At 35.8% G+C, this 13016-nt stretch overlaps 1 protein-coding gene and 1 pseudogene across 1 annotated transcript in view; one reads left to right on the top strand and one right to left on the bottom strand.

Annotated features, from left to right (window-relative positions):
* Cdk19 (cyclin dependent kinase 19) overlaps nt 1-6349 on the bottom strand; it is a 104979-nt gene extending 98630 nt beyond the window's left edge. Inside the window, exon 1 of the mRNA XM_010630352.2 lies at nt 6288-6349. The gene's annotated coding sequence lies outside the window, so the exon portion shown is untranslated. The remainder of the gene's footprint in view (nt 1-6287) is intronic.
* A 3926-nt stretch (nt 6350-10275) lies between these two features.
* Nucleotides 10276-12283, top strand: LOC104866464 (annotated as a pseudogene).
* Nucleotides 12284-13016: the final 733 nt, after the last annotated feature.

Raw genomic sequence — 13016 nt, 5'->3', positions numbered from 1 at the left:
TCAATACAATTTAAAATGTTTATTTTTTAGTACTTAACACTGCTAAGTGGTTTCTAGTTATTTCAGTTTACTCCTATATTCCCAACTAAACACTAAATTCACTCAAAGCAATGATGCCTCCTTAAGCCTTTATAATTCCATATCTTTTAGCATCTAATGGGTATTTTCAGAGTATTTAGACAAACGAGGTGTGGGGAAAAGATAAATAAAATGGATTTCGAGTTTTGAAATATTTTACTCAGGATTCCTTTGGCTTTCCACTTTCCCTCAGGTTGTTCCTCAATCAGTTACTGATGGACTGATTGGTAACCTGTGAGTTACTCTAGAGTTCTGTGATCTTCTCTTTCATAGTAGATCATATTCAACATGCCAAAAGCAAATCAAGGAAAATTATTTTACTTAAAAAAGAAAAGGAGGAGGGGCCTTTGTTTAAAATAAAAAGTAACACTTGTTTTACTGCACTTTACTGCTACAGTACAAATTTTTATACTGTATTATTTTGGTCCTCAGTTTGCCCTTATTCTTCCTATTCATCAGACAAGGTTATGCTTTCCAAATATTTTGTGAACACCCTAACCTAAGGCCAAAGCTCTCTTCTCTGCATTTACCAAGCATTTTTCTGTACCTTACACACTGCATTCCTCATACACCACTTGCTACGGTAACTTTTCCATAGTGTGTAACATAAAGAGTTTACATAGCTAATAAGTTGCTTATACAGTACTTTCATATACATTTTAAGTTGGGAATAATTACATAGACACCACAGCTGTTCTGAAGACAAATGAAGTCACATATGTAAAAACACCTACTAGCTGCAGTCTACTACAGACTCAATAAATGTCAGCTCCTGAATCAAAATTATAAACTTCTTTTTAAAAACTACACAAGACATCCACAGTGGAACAAAGCACTGAGTTTTTGACAAGTACATATCAACCAAAAGTGAAACATATTATTTGAAATTAACATCATGTGTGTTGGGAAGGAGTGGGTACTGGGGATGGAACCTATGGCCTTGGCAGTGAGCTATGTGCCCAGCCCATTTTTAAAATTTTGAAACAGGGAATTGCTAGATGGCCCAGGCTGGGCTCAAAATTTTGACCCTCCCAACATCAGCCTCTCAGAGCCCTGAGAATATAGGTGTATGGTACCATATCCAGCAGAAATTAACATTTCTTATAGCATGCTTAAATTTCTGGAGAGGCAGCATCACTGCTACATGTGTTGCAGATAACGTTTGCCGTTAACAACAAATTTAATGGATTGATTAATTAACTGATTAGGTAACTAACAGTGGCTGTCTGACTTTTCTGATAAGATGGAAATTTATAAGTCCAGAACTAAGTTTTTCATTAACCAAACAGCTATGTGTACTGCAATGCATGCTGCATACTATAAAAGTTGCAATAATACGTTCTTTCCCCTACAGAGGTTCACAACAGACTAGAGGAACTAAATAACACACTAAATATTATTAAATATAAGGTATTATATTTTAAAACTGTTCAAATACTATTAAAATACTTTGATAACATCTGTGTAATTTCATCTTTTCACAGAAGCTAAGGTGAAGGAAAAGAACGGAAAGGAGAAAAATGGAGTCCTCTTATAACCTGATATGAGCAGTACTGTACTTTTTTTTTAATACTGTTGATTAGAATAATCAATTGAGTCTATTATACTTTGTGAAGTAAAACTAAATGGTTTTCTACTAAAATCAGAAACAAGGTAAGGAAGGTAATCTCTAGTGCTGGGTTGGGGGGTGGTTTGCAGTGTGGGGATCATGAGTATTGGTTGTAAGTATTGTAAACTTTAGTAACTCCATATGAGTTAAGTTTCTCCAGTTTAGCAGGTGGTGTGTTTCCTTTGTGGAATTCCTGAAAGTTACAGTTTCTTGTCTCTGACCTTTAGATGTGTGGTTGTCCGGGTTACTACTACCCACGGTGGGTTGTTTTTGTTGAGCCTGTTTGCTCTTTTCCTGTGTGAACTTTCACTTACTATGGTAATCCCATCCCATAATAGTTTGTGGGGTTTTTTTGTTTTGTTTTGTTTTTTTGTTTTTGCTTTAAAAGGCCGACGCCTGCCCGCAATAAACGTCGCCTTGATCAGACTCTTGTCTTGGCGTCCTTCCTTTCTCTCTGCCCCATCTCCACCCCGCTGCTCTTTCAGGTTTGAGGCACTGCTGGACATTGCTCTTAGTCGCCGGCTTGCGACATTGCAGGATACAAGGTTAATAAAAAAGGTCACTTGCTTTTTATATACCAACAATAAAAAAAAAAACTGAAATTGAGAATTTAAAACACAGTACCAAGTTGGACTTGGCAGTACATGCCTGTTATCCCAGCACTCTAGGAGGGTGAAGCAACATAAAGATTGCGAGTTCAAGCCCAGCCTGGACAACTTAGTAAGATCCCATTTCAAAATAAAAAATGAAAAAAGAACTGGGCATAGGTTCACTCTTACATACTGCAAAAAATAAAATAAAATTTTAAACACAATACCACACACATTAGCACCATTAAAAGAAAAAGTTTAGCTCTGAATCTAATGGAATATGTGTAGGGTATATGTGAGAAAAAGTACAAAGTTCCAATGAAAGAAATCACAAAAGATCTACGGAGAAAGAGACCATACAAATAGCTAAGAAGTCTCAATACTGTCAAGATGTCAGTTCTTCCTAACTTAATCTATAGTTTTAACACAATCACCAATTCAAATCCCTACCAGTTATTCTGTGGACACTGAGAAACTGCATCTAATGCTGATCTGGAATAAGAAGACCCAGAATAACAGCCAATGCAATAATGAAGAAGAAAACGTTGAAAGGTTTACCTTATCCCTCCTAAAGACTTACTATATCAGGCTGCAGTAATCAAGACTGAGGCATGTTCTTGATCACTACAGCATGGTAGAAAACAAATTAGAGAAACAGATTAGAGGGCCCAAAAATTGACTCACATAACCATGACAGGTCATTGACAAAGGAATAAAGAAAGCAATGGAAAAAATGAAGTCTTTTTGAACAAATGGTGTGGAAACAAAGGGACATACACACACAAACAAAACAAATATAGGGATTGGCAGTGTAACTCAAGGGAAGAACGCCTGCCTTGCATGCTTGAGGCCCTGAGTTCAATACCTACCACCACAAAAACATAAATTAAAAAAATAAATTTAGACACAGATACTACACCCTTCACAAAAACTAACTCAAAATGGATGACTGACAAATGCAAAATGCAACACCATAAAACTCTTAGAAGATAACATGAGAAAAAAAATCTAGATGATCTTGGGTTTAGCCATTAATGACTTTTAGATACAGTAACAAAGCATAATTCTTCTTTTAATTTGGGAAATTGGATTTGACTAACACTAACAACTTCTGCTCTGTGATAAACATTTTAAAGAAAATAAAAAGACAAGCCAGACTGAGTGAAAATATTTGTAAAACAAATACCTGACAAAGGAATGGTATCCAAAACACACAAGGAACTCTCAAACCTTAATACCAAACAACCCTATTAAAAAATAAGCAACAGATCTGAAGAGACACCTCACCAAAGAAGATATGCAGGTAGAAAATACATACTCAAAAAGATATTTAACATCATGTCATTAACAGATTAATAAAAGCAACAGAGTACAGCACATGTTCAGCATGTTCAAAGCTGTGTGTTGACCCCACTCCCAGCATCCAAAAGAAAACACACAACCACAATTAGACACCACCACACACTCATCAGAAAGGCTGAAATCCAAACTACTGACAACAGCAAATGCTGACAAGTCGTGGACAACATGAACACTTACTCATTGCTAGAAGGAATAAAAAAATGGTAGAGTCACTCTGGAAGACAATTTGGCAGTTTCCTACAAAACCAAACATACACCTGCCACATAACTCAGCAACTATACCCTTTGGTATCTTTCCAAATGAAGTGAAAAATATATGTCTTCACAAAAGCCTCCACACTAATGTTTACAGCCACTCTACTGATAACTGCCAAAAATTGCAAGCAAACAAGATATCCTCCAGTAGGCAAATAGAAAAGCTGATGTATTCAGACAACAGAAGATTATTCAGCACTAAAAAGAAATGAGCCAACTGGACATAGTAGTACACACTTATAATCCTAGCTACTTGGGAGGCTGATGAAGGAGGATCAAAAGTTTGAGGCCTGGGCAACTTAGCAAGTCCCGGACTGTTATAAATAAGTAAAGACAGGGATGTGGCTCTGTGGTAAAGCACTTGCCTGGCATGTGTGAAGTCCTGAGTTCAACCATCAATACCACAAAACAGAAAAGAGCTATCAAGCCATGAAGAGACATAGGAATTTTTAACACACATTACTAAGTGCAAGAAGCCACTTAGTCTGAAAAGTCTGAAAAGACTACACAGTACATGACTCCAACTATATGATATTCTGGAAATGGTGAAACTTCATAAACAGAAAATAGATCAATGGTTGTCAGGGGCTTGAGGGAGGAAACCAGGAATGAATAGGAGGTAGAGCACAGAAGATGTTTAGGGCAGGGACCATGCATGCCATTATACATGGTTAAAACACACTGAAGATTTAACATGAAGAGCAAACCCTAAAACTCTGGACCTTAGTTATTAATGTAACAATAACAGCTCATTAGCTGTAATAAAATAAGATATTAATAATATAGAAAACTGGAGGAGGGGCAGTGAACAGGTATAGACTTTCAAATAAATTTTTTCTATAAGCCTGAAACTACTCTAAAAACTAAAGTAATTAATTTTTAAAATCTATTTAATCTCATATTTCTCAAGGAAACTGAGGGGTAGGAGCTGGGAGGAGGGTCTCCTATATTGATATGGATAACTATTGAGATTCTCAAGTAATAATAAAATGTACCATAGCCACACTAACTAAATAAATGCAAGAGTGCCATAATTCAACAGGGTGAAAGCCCCATAACTAGCTTAAAAATGAAATACGACATCTTAAATTACTTCTAATTTACCACTCATAAACAAAAATGGCTACTGAAAAGGAAAAAAAAGCAAAAGGGTTTAGAAAGTACATTTTAGCTTACCTCAACAAACCGCCTGAAATTTGTCTAACTCTAGTTAAGAAATGTGGCTTTTCTGAATAGGAAAACGTTGAAGAATAATGAAATTCGGTTGACTGTAAATGGACTGATCCTGTGCTGAACACATAGTAAAGAATGAATAAATACATATTACCCACTTTCATATACAGTGGGTAGTATGATTATACATTACAACTCAACATAAGGTGTAATGTATATCCACTTAATATCTGAACAAATATAATTTCCAAAGGACGGAAGAAAACAATTCCTCTGACTCTCATTCACAATCTATCTAAAAACGAATCGTATTGTTAATTTCAAGTCTTGGAGTATGGGCACTGTTAGCTACTATAGAATATTCAAGTATCACCTGAAGAAAGTTCAAAAATAGTGGCATAAATTCACACACAAAAAAGTAGTATCTGGCAAGGCGGGGTGAGGGGAGGGGAGAAAAAAATAACTGAGATGTGTTATGTATCTGGATCAATGAATGTAATCATTATGTACTGCAAATATATACTGATAATTATTTTAAGTCATATCTGGCACACAAATGGCAATTTTTTAATCAAACATTATTCAAGAAAGTATGTCAGAATTTCTGATCATGTCTCATTATTTTCTTTAAAAAGTAACTCACTAAGAAGATCTCTATTAAAAAGCATTTTACAAGTATGTGAGATTTGTTTCTCTACTGAAACCAGAACTACCAGAACTTGAGAGAAGAGCACATTAACAAGTTGAGAAGACAGAGGTAATCAGCATATTGGACACTAATGGAACATGGAACCTACAATATCCATCCTCCAGTCATAAGGCACAAATTAGGCTGCTTCTCTGTTGTGAAGCAATCTTTCAGTAAAGGAGCAGCAGGGACGAATACAACATATGAATAATGACTTGAACAGGTTCCCGGGGAAGAAAACACATGACATGATAGATTACACACCAATGCTCTTTTTTCTTACTCTTACTGGGTTACTGGTAGAGAAAGTGAAATTTCGAGTCTTTAGTTCTATTTGAAGTTTTCTTTTTAAATAAATTTTTAGTAATACTGAATAAAATTATACTGGTATTAACTTTTTTTAAAATTTGGTGAAAGTGAAATATTTAATGTGCCATTATATTTCATGATGACACTTACAAAATGCTTTCACCTGTCGCACACCCACCAGAGCACACACACAGTAACACCAGAAGGCAATGCTCTGCTTTACCTTCTGCTGAAAAGTCTGCTACCTCCAACGCTTGAGGTCCATACACGAAGCCCTTCTGGAATCTATGAATACAGCAGAAGCAAAAGGCAGAGAAGTTTATGCAGATTTAAAGTTACACTGCCCAAAACATAAAATGCCAAATGCCTACCAACATGCCTACATATCTGCCAAGGAAATCAGATTTTAGACTGATAATGAGCAAATCAACAACATATTGCAAATATTCACAGTTCATGACTGATTATGCAGCTAGTTACACGAAAGAGCAAAAGTTGAGCCTTAATTTATATTCTTAGCAAAAGACGTGAATCACACCATAGGAAAAATTAAGAGAGCAATAAATTCATGTATGTCAAAATTAACAATTCATTTTTTAAAAATTATCTAAGAGCCAATACATATATAAAAGAACATAGAAGAAACTAAGTAGAAAATATAGTTCACAAAAATGGAGTGTGGAGGACCCTACAGTTCAAGAGACATTTTCTTTCTCTCTTTTTTTTCTAGTACTATGGATTGAACTTAGGACCTTGTGCTTGCAAGGCAGGCGCGGTGCCACTGAGCTAAATCCATGGCCCCACGACACACTTTAAGACCAAAATTATCGGGAATTTAAGAGAAAAATATCTAGTGATGGGGATTGAGCTCAGTGGTGCCGCCCCTGCCTTGCAAGCATGTCCTTGGGGGGCGGGATCTAAAACACAACTAGAAGAGAACACAGGAAAGAAGGACAATTAAAACTACAAAGCTTACTCCAGTGGCAAGATTTAATTCTGAGAGTAATGCAGACATGAGCAGAGCTGGCAAAGTGGCTTGGTAGTGGAGCACCTGCCTGGCACACACAAAAACCTGAATTTAATCTCTAGCACCACAAAAAAGGGGGAAGATGACCAAGATACTGCACTGGGAAAAAATCTACCTTATTCCAATATTATAAAATAAAAGTAAACATGAAACATAAAAAAGCCTTTTCAGAAAACACTGCTGTAAAGTATTAAAGATTTAATCAGGTCATAATTTAGAACTCAGATTTTTTTTGTGTGTGTGTGATGGTAGGGATAAAAGGCTCTAAAAATTATAGCTGGACTATTTAAAATAAACTAAGCAGGGGGCCGAGGATTTAGCTCACCTGCCTTGCAAGCACAAGGACCCAAGTTCGAACACAGGTACCCCAAAAAATAAATAAATAAAACTAATCAATTTCATCAGCTATTAAATTCAAACAAGGAGGACATGTTATCTTTATGTAATATTTAGAAATCCTTACAAGTATCATCAAATAATTTAAAAAGAAGGACCAAAGCATTGGCTTAAGCCAAATATGGTGGTACACACCTGTAATTCCAGCACTCTGGGAAACTGAGGAAGGCTAGCTGCAACTTTGAGCCTAGCTGGGACAACTCAACAATGTCATAAGACCCTGTCTCAAAAGTTAAAAATTAAAAAAGGGCTAGCAGGGCAGTTTAGCACAGTGGTCCTAGGTTTACTCCTTAGGGAGAGAAGGCAGGAGGGAGAGGGGTATGAGAGGAGAAGAGAGAGAGAGAGAGAATATGCGAAGGAAGAAATAAAGTTTATAAAACACTGGCATGAAATCAAGGACTTGAGTTCAAGTTCAATTAGATCACTTAACAGCTTGACACCAGGCCTTCAATCTCACAGTATAATTTGGGTTGTTGAATAAGGGGTCCTTCACTATCTCTCAGATTTATACTTATATCAAATGGAATAAAGTATTAAATGTTGTAAGTCACAGAATGCTACATTATGCAAAAAATTTAAATCCATGCATTTGTCTTATTTTACTAATTCAAGCTTTCTTGACTGCTATTGCCACTAAAGTGATTCCTTGGCTTTCTATGGCCCTTAGCACCAGTTTAGTCTAGAACACATAAAAATGTTGGCTGAATGAATGAAGTTCAAAGAAACAATCATTCTTCAGGACTTCAAAAACCTCATATTTGGGCTGGGAGTGACACATACCCCTCATGTTCTCAAACACTTCTGCACACTGTTACCTTCATTTCAACGGCCAAAAAAAAAAAAAAAAAAATCCTAATATCAAGGAATATATCTGAAGATACCAGTATTTTAAACCAGTTGGTAATCATTAATTTCCTTAACTATAAAATACCATTGTTCTTCCAAAACAAACCAAGTTTCTTTACTAGATAAGCACATTTTCAGAACAAGTTTGAAGTGTTCAAGAAAAGAAGGCAACAAAAATATCTATTTTTAAGACATCCACACAATAAAGATTTATTCAGGATCAATTATGTGTACTAAGGACTTTGACAATGTCAATTTACATTTTAAACTGATCGCTTGTAAAGGTGGATGTATTATCTAGATTTAAGTTCACTTAAAACAAGACAAATAGAGGTGTATTTCTCACACTGAAGTCCAAGTTTGGTAAGATAACTCTAGAATCATAAACATTGTATTAGGCAGTTAATATAAAGAACGATGAAACTGGGGATGGGGAAGCAGAAGCAGGAAGGGAAAAGGGAAGTAAAATGATTAAGATGTGATGTGTATATGTACCAATTCCCCAAGATGAATGTAATTATTATGTATCCTAAGCATATACCAATAAATCAATGTTTTTAAAAAAGAATTATGAGATCTTTGATAGAAAAGGTACTAATTACTAATTCCATCCTTGAAAAAGCTTAGAAAGTATTTCAAAATTTTTTTGTTTTTTAAAGAAAAAAATCAAACTTTCAAGATTTTGATTTTCTATTTTTGATGAGCTGGTTTACCCCTAAGATGGCAGTCACTGTACTGCAGTGCCTACTAACGTAGCAGTAGGTTCTTTATGTACATCATCTTGACTGATTCTCAAAAAAGTCCTGTGGGGGTTTTTGTTACTTCATTTTAAAGGATGAGCAGTATATAATTTGCTAAAATAGCTGAGTTCTGAGCTCAGAAATGTCTGCCGCTAACAACTGCCCATTACATGTCAGCTCTTAAATTCTTAAGTATAGACATAAACTGCAGAGATCAAGAGAAAGTTACCAATTACAAACTTACAGCTAACTTAGCTGTGTTATGCTTCATCTACCATTCATAATATTTTAGTGGGTTACTAAATCATCTTTTAAATGAAGGAGAAGACTTGACTAAGAATACAACCAATGAAACAAATTTAAGCTGATAAATTTTAAATTAAAAATGTGAATAAAAAACAGCAGCAGAATTTCTTGATATAGCTTCCTTATTATGATCTTTAATTCCCTCTGATGTAAAGTAGAATACACAAGGGACACTGTCCCTCCTAAACTCTGCATATGTTTCACAGTAAGAAAACCTACTTCTCAGAACATAATACAGTACTTAGAATAGCAGCTCAGATAAGTACCGCATCCATTAAAAGGTAAATGGTATATTTAAAAAAGTAAATGATATCGACAGAACCTACAAAGACTAAGACCTTTAGATGGCATAGTGGTGCATACCTGTAATCCCAGAAATTTAGTAGACTGAGGAAAGAGAATCACAATCTTCAGGGTAGCTTGGATCCTGGGCAACTTAGCAAAAACCCTGTCTCAAAAACTAAAATGTCTGGGGACATAGCTTAAGGGGAGAGTACTTGCCTAGCTAGCTTGTGCAAGGCCCTGGTTCAATCCCCAGTAAAGGGATGGGGTGGGGCAGCAACACTAAGGAAACTCAACAAGGTGGCAACCTAGGAGAATAAATTAATCTAATGCTGGGAAGCACACTTTCTGGTCCCCCTTCTGTCTCTCTTAGACAGAAGCTTTCTTTCTCTCAATAAATTTTTCCTACTCTTAACCTCCATTGTTCCTAGAATTCATTCTTCAATTTTAGAGAACATGAACTCGTGTTTCAGATATCTAGCAGGTTTGGGAGTTACATCTCTTTCCCCTGTATCATTTTGGAGGTCTTCCACCAAGATTACTGGTCGGAGAAGCCGTAGTGGGGGTACAACACATACACATTACAGTAAGCTAAAAAGGATCTTTAAAAAAAATGGAAGGAACAAGCAAGAAACAAATATAAAAAGAGAGAAGGCAATCTGATATCAAAACATGAAATTCAACTGAGAAAATGGAGAAGTCAATTAAAATTTTAAACAAATGAAAAAACTTCAGAGGAAGAATCTATTTCTCTTGAGCGAAGTTTGTGTGAAGTCAGCCTTGTACCTGACACTTCAGTGTGACATTTCACTATTACATGAAAGAACAATATTACAAGTTTTCTTGTATCTCAAAGAGATGTGATAACAGGTGGTCAAGTTAACCACTCCAGGATGTCAATGACACAAATGAACTTGCTGTGAAATTCAATTGATTTTTACAGTGAAAGTGTGATTACAGATAAATACATAGTGTCTGCTTTGCAAAGGTGACATTTTAATGTGCTGCTTTTGAATTTTTGTAGGTGTTCTCCGACCAAAAACTTTGAAATCTCTCAGCCACTATAAAAACTTGCAAGAGTTGAATGTGTCTGACTGTCCAACACTCACAGACGAGTTAGACACACATTTCCGAAGGCTGCCCTGGAATCCTATATCTCAATCTCTCCAACACGGCCATCACTAACAGGACGATGTGACTCCTGCCCAGGTTCTTCCACAACTGACAGAATCTTAGCTTGGCTTACTGCTGAAAGTTCAGAGACAAAGATTTACAGTACCTGAACTTGGGGAATGGATACCACAAGCTCATCTACCTGGACCTTTCCAGCTGCAAACAGGCTTTAGTGGAGAAGTGCCAGTGTATTACATCAGTGGTTTTCACTGGCTCACCACAGATCTCTGATAGTGCTTTCAACACTCTATGTGCAGCCTCAGGAAGATCCAATTTGAAGGAAATAAAAGGATCACTGATGCATCTTTCAAATTTATGACAAAAATTATCCAAATATCCATCACATTTACATGGCCTACTGCAAGGGAATAACAGATGGTAGCCTCAAGTCACTTTCGCCTATGAAGCAACTGACTGTGTTGAATTTGGCAAACTGTGTAAGGATTAGTGATAAGGGACTAAAGCAATTTCTTGATAGTCCTTTGAGTATCAAGATAAGAGAGCTCAATTTAAGTAACTGTGTGTACTGAATACCTCTCTTGTGAAACTCTCAGAGTGGCATGACAAAGCAATTTTCTGCCTCACAGCATTAGTACTTGCATATTTGCAAATAGGACTGATCAAAGATGGACCTCAATGCAAAGACTACAAAGCCATCCGGAGAACACTGGGGGTGCCCTCAATGAAATCAAATCAAAGACAGTGAAGTCATGGATTGAAGCACTCTTTTGATTATATCTGAGCCATTTTCTTATTACTATCATCTAAAAGAAAATGTGAAATGGAGTCATTCATGAAGTAATGAATATCTAGATATGGGGGACTTCAGAGAGCTTTTCAAGGGTATTGTCTCTGTGGAAACCTTAACGCCAACCTTAACTCTCAAGAAGTCTTCAGGCTGCTTGGTTTATTCTTGACTTCTCTCACTTGTCAGCAGCCTTGTGTTCACTAAGGGTCAAACTCAATTCCTACAGCAAACATATAAGGAATAAGTGAGGAACTTCACCTTGAACTCTTTAGTGGTTGTTCGTCATGGTATACGTGACAGTGTTTTGTATGCCTGTGATATGTGAGTATGTAGCATGTTACAAACTGCAATCTGAAATTAAAGCAAAGAAAGTTATACAATTCTCTACTTTCCTTTCATCCAACTTTAGACTGCCAAATTATTTTCTACTTTAGCTTAAACTTATGTTGAAAAAAAGAAAATCTTTGCTTCAATAGCATTCATTTTCTCCCAGATAGTTTTATATTAAAAAGTTGGGAATGATGATATGATTGAAAGCTGAAATTAATTACGCTGCTTTCTTTCAAGTGCTCAAATTTAAACTACTTGAGTTTATGAAACTGTGAACATTTTATCAAGGAACTGAATATATTGTAAACCTCTTTTTCTTGGTAACACTAGAACTCTCTGGAACAGTCATTTCTAAGGAGGTAAAAAAGTAATCAAAACAGTTCAAGGGCTTTTATTGTATTTCATAATAATTTTCTGATTTGTAAACAAAGAAAACAATAGTTTTATTCCTTATTAGATTATAAATGGCAAATTTAGGATATTATTTCTAGAATAGTGATATGTGAATCAAGTCTTGTAAATCAAGTCTTGTTTCTCTGCTTAAAAAATAGTAAACTGAAGTGTTTTTCAGATCAAAGTAAAAAGAAATTAAATGCTGTGACTGTTATTTGAAGACCTTACCCAGATCTCTCCAAACCTCAACAGAATTCTTTATAAAAGGTTCACAAAAGGACGTAGCATATTTCTAAAGAAATGCCTTAAAATGGTGATGACATTTCAATGAAATAGAATTTTAAAATATCCCATCATGAGAACTGTTCAACAGAGAGATGACCAACCAAGAGTATGAAATCTCATCTGTAAGAATATTTTTAAATTCAGATATTTTTATTTGTATTAAAGTTCACAATAGAGCCTATCTGAAAGCGAGAGAGGTTGGTATTAGTGACCTGTCTTTCTCACAAAAGAGTAAATGCCCTAGGCCATAATACCTGGCCATTTACCAACCAGTTATCTTTCAGTTACCTAAATGCTAAGTGAGGATCCTTCACTGGCTCCCAGAACTCAAGAGTCTATACCAAGTCTGGATTATCCTCAAGTTAACAGAGCAGAGGTTTTACAAAATAAATTCTATAGCCCTACTTCCAGTGGTGAGAAATAGCA

This window comes from Fukomys damarensis, unplaced genomic scaffold (genome assembly GCF_012274545.1).
Source record: "Fukomys damarensis isolate Sample0158 unplaced genomic scaffold, DMR_v1.0_HiC HiC_scaffold_14, whole genome shotgun sequence".
Lineage (NCBI taxonomy): Eukaryota > Metazoa > Chordata > Mammalia > Rodentia > Bathyergidae > Fukomys > Fukomys damarensis.
This window is presented reverse-complemented; position numbering and strand designations above follow the sequence as displayed.